The sequence below is a fragment of the Hypomesus transpacificus genome, unplaced genomic scaffold (assembly GCF_021917145.1).
Source record: "Hypomesus transpacificus isolate Combined female unplaced genomic scaffold, fHypTra1 scaffold_52, whole genome shotgun sequence".
NCBI classification, from domain to species: domain Eukaryota; kingdom Metazoa; phylum Chordata; class Actinopteri; order Osmeriformes; family Osmeridae; genus Hypomesus; species Hypomesus transpacificus.
Genome location: NW_025814031.1, coordinates 519,488 through 524,067, shown reverse-complemented (window position 1 = coordinate 524,067; position 4,580 = coordinate 519,488). Strand labels below are relative to the sequence as shown.

At 39.4% G+C, this 4,580-nt stretch overlaps 1 long non-coding RNA gene across 1 annotated transcript; it reads right to left on the bottom strand.

The window, feature by feature from the left end:
* Nucleotides 1–2,403: 2,403 nt before the first annotated feature.
* On the bottom strand, nucleotides 2,404–3,979 carry LOC124465487. The gene is made up of 2 exons (XR_006955819.1): nucleotides 3,625–3,979; nucleotides 2,404–2,492 (listed from the first exon to the last, which is right to left on the bottom strand). It is a non-coding gene; the product is annotated as an uncharacterized LOC124465487 (long non-coding RNA).
* Nucleotides 3,980–4,580: the final 601 nt, after the last annotated feature.

The window sequence follows — 4,580 nt, the reverse complement described above, 5'->3', positions numbered from 1 at the left end:
TTGGAAGACAAAAGTAGCTTACTCTAGTTATATTAACTCTATGGTTTGACGTCATCTTTTATTGCCCAAGTACGGTTCCAATCCAAAGAACACAAGTCACCAAGAACGCCAAAAATACCCGGAAATGTTCCTGATCCGCCCCTTTTATCGAGGATGCATCGGATGGTGACTTGACCAGCGAGAACGCTTCTGGTTTCCCAGAAGTCATTGCCAGATGTCAAGCGAGGCGGACAAAGCTCACAAACTGTAATTTTTTACTTTTCATATTTCAGCTAAACAGTACGTGTAAATCAGCATCTGAATTAAAATGTGACGAGAAATGGGCAGTTCAGTCGCTGAAAATGTTCTTATTTTATTGATGAAATGGCTAATTTGTAAATTTGCTCCGACTTTTCGATAACCTAGCTAGTAGCATCTCAGTGCAGTGCAGACACTAGTTATCAGGTACTGTAAGTTAGCAAGGGCTACAGAAAACGTAAAATTACAGGTAGACGGACCATTTTTTAGCTTTGTTAACTAGTTTTTGTAGTTAGTCAGAGTTATCATAATGCTGCGAGTCCAGGAAAACCCTAACCATCTCCGTCCTTGTGTCCTTCCAAGACCATTCTCGCAAGGAGGCTTGCCAGAACTTTCTTCAAAAGAATGTACTTGCGTTCTTCGGATTGATAAACAGCCTTGGTTTTCAACAAACAACATATTACGTTGCTCTGATTGGTTTTAGGTCTATCCAATTGAGCAAAGAGGCATTTATTTTATGAGTTCGGTTGAAATACGCCCCATACACACAGCCCAACAGAGAGTTATTAGACTGATATTCTGACTAGAATGATCAGTATGACAGCGTCAGGCTAGGTCCCTGGGACAAAACCAGTTGAAAACCCCTGGCCTAGAGGTTCACCAGGAAATTAAATGGGGCTTACTTCGAGTTGTCTGTTGAAAATATACAGATCTGAATGCATCGTGGGATTTATAAACAGGAATGGGTTAATACCCAGATAGCAGCTGATTCCGCGCCGGATCTGGCTGAGTTCCGGCAGATCCGCGTAACAGTCGCATCCGTTTTGCGGATCCGTTCCAGATCTGATACAAATGCTACATTCTAAGTATCATTTTACGGAACTGGCCCGTTTTTGGAACGGATTCGGACATTTCTCTATCATTAATTTTACACTCAAATTTGCTCAGTCTATTTTCGTCATTGACGACGTCTTAATCGAGTTTCAAACACCTTTCACACATTCCCAGACATGAAAAGTATTGGACATCGAGTGTTTAAAAGACAGCTTGCATATTTAATAGTCTACGTTAATAACATTGTCATTTAGCCGACTCTTATCCAGTAATAACCTGTGTCATCGGAACATTTTCCTTAACCCTCATTGTGTGCTACACTTTGTATTGTAAGACAATGTCAATGGTCACACTCATAGGCCTACCTGCATTCATTGCCTTCACCCTGATATACACAAGGCCAATTATACACCATTCTACCCCATAATACAACATCAGAAACCACGGTTGGCAAACTCGGTGCAGCCACATGTAGGTGGTTAAACAAACAATAACACACAATTAGCACCACAATGTGTGATTAAAAAGTCAGTTTATGTATAATGGCCAAGACTACAACTTAAGGCCACTTAGGGGCTGCTATACAGACTTAAAACTGTCTATGCCTATAACTACCTGACGCGCTTTCTTCTACCTTACGCCGCTCCGTAGCTGGCAGTTGAAATTACAGACTCCTTGTTGTCCGTGTTTTGATGGCCCTTATTGATCACAATGTTCTTCCATTGAACATGCAAGTACATGTGTCCATCAAGCTCCATCAACAAACATTTTTACATTCCCATGAGTGTTGCGGTGTGTGCAAATTGATGTGAAATATAAACCAATGAAAATGGCTCTTACATAAGGGATGCAAAACCTGTGCAATATCAAGCCAGTCAACTGCATTAAACTTGTAAGATGGCAGATTTATTGACAGTCTGAACTAACAAACATGAATGTGCATATTCCAGGAGGGATATCCTTAGCGGAGCTTATGAGAGAAGCCCTCTGGAAATTGTAATGAGGATGTGCAATTATAATAGGGAGGCTATATGGATTGATAACATTGGATAGTCAGTGACACACCAGCCAGGTTGTCACCAAATTGCCTACCGTGCTAAAAAAACATTTACATAACTTTGAAAAACATTTACGTAACCAAGCACGACTACACCATCTGATTTCACTTTGTGGCTCCCGTTTCATAAAGAGCAGCAATTCAATTGTAAAATCAGCTGGTATAGTGGTTGTTTGAATGAAAACCCACACCCTCTTGGCACTTGATTGCTGTACACAATTGACAAATGAGTAGAAACAACAGCTATATTTGTGGAATGGAGAATGGTTGTTATAGCAGGAAGTGAGAAGAAGCACACAGAAGTCCCCAACACTGTTGATGATGGGCAGCAGATCACCAGGAAGAATCTTCAACGCTCTGCTCACTGGAAAATAAAAGTAGTAAGTACATTTAGTCATTTAGCAGATGCTCTTACAGAAACAGCCAAGAAAATTAAACTCATCTTGCTACAGAACCATGTTAAATATTTGCCCATTACATGCTAAATAAGAGTCACCATAAACAACAACCCACTGGCAATCAGAACATAACATTAGAAGAGGAGGAGTAATCCAACAGGCCTCCTCTGGTAATTAAGGAGGTCTTTAGTTGGTTAAATAGCCAAGCTAACTCATGACTTAAAGGTATTTTTGACATAATTTGACATTTGCTGTTAGACTTTTAGAAGTGCATGGCAACTATCAGTTAAGCATTTACTTTTGCAGTATACCGATAGACCTCGTATATTACTTTACATCCCAAACTGTATATAAAAACAACGTTAAACCGGTACAAACAAGTACTGTAAATGTTTTTGTCCAGTTATAATCAACAAGGGGCAAGCTGATCGCACGAGATGGCTGTCTCGTGAATTTGTGGCTAAACATTCGGACACAAGCCGTTATTTGTGGCAGTTAGAGGACACCAGCAAACTAGGTGGTCTAACGATACAGTACCAGCTTTTGAAAAGTAACGTTGAGTAAGTAGATAGAAGTTTATAATATTATTGTAACTAAAAATGACTTAATGTAAGTGTACATCTCATTATACAGTGCGTATACTAGCTGCTGTAGCTAGATGGCGCTAGCAATATAGCTACATCGAATACGATCCAGTGGTGTGCTCTGTTAAATTGTTAGAGCTAAGCTAACGCTATTTCTACTGGCCGGGCATGCCTCTTTATGGATAGACCTGTAGCTACCAACTTGTTATATGTATATATACATAGTAATTACCAATTGGTTTGTCCATTCTACAATTTTAAAAGCTATTGTAAAACCACGACTGGAAGAACTGCTATAAAATAAACCAGTAGCTATAGTGCTAGCTCGAGCTACTAATGTACTGTTAGCTCTAGCTTTGTCTACTGTAGCTCGGTCCTACTAACGGAACATTAGCCAGATATGCCATAGTTAGCGAGCTACGACACAAACGTAACAAATACACTGTGTTCCATCATTTTAATTAAATATGACTTGTTGCACATGTTATTTATATTATTATATTATCACGCTTACCTCGATGTTGAACAGTTCTCTTCAACGTCGCTGTCCGTTGCTCATTTGTAGCTCTACAGTCCTACAGTAGGATCTTTAGCCAGACAGGATATGGATGAGCATTGGCAACGGCAACTGTCAATTACTTGAAATGACCATTCAGAAGCAAGTTGTTGCTTGTGAATAGCTAGTTTTCAGAGTCAATCGGCCAATCAAAAATCATGCACTTTCCATTGTATTTTATTATTTCACCATATAATTTGAAACGGCATTTAATTAGTTGATTCTGATCTGAGAAATAATATCTGATCGTATTCATTTGTTAAAACAATAATAATCTTAATCATGTAAAAAATGTTCTTTCAGTTTGAGGTTTATCTGGAATACTGTAACAGAAAGGAGTCACACATCACGTCTTCAGCACAACAGGAAGGTGAGTCAAACACACAAACATACAATGTGTTACAATATTTATGGGTATAAGGAGTAAAAAGTGTTAACTTGTTTAGTTTTTTTTGTATTAACTTTGTTGTTATTCAGATAAATGTCTGATACACACACATATACAGTGGAAAATAAATAAATAAAGATCAGTAGAGGGCTGGGGTTAAACCCCAGATGGACCCTAAAACATGTATTTCTGTCAGAATCTATTTTAGAGAGAAGATGAAAAGGAGGCAACCTCCATTAACAGACTCCGGAGTCAGGCGGAGGGCACGCTTTGCATTAGAAAAACGACTCCATGACATTGCAGACGACTCTCATTTAACAGAACAGGCGGTAGAAAACAGGGCAGACCCATGTGACAACACCAATGACAGCGATGGCAACCATGATTGTGACTCTAGCGTTACTCCTCAAGTGGAGGATGACAATTCAGATGACCATCACACAGACATAGAATGGGGGGGAGAAGAAATGGTTTCAGAGTCTGATGATGACACTGATGAAGAGCATGTGAGCCTTTTGGACAGCTT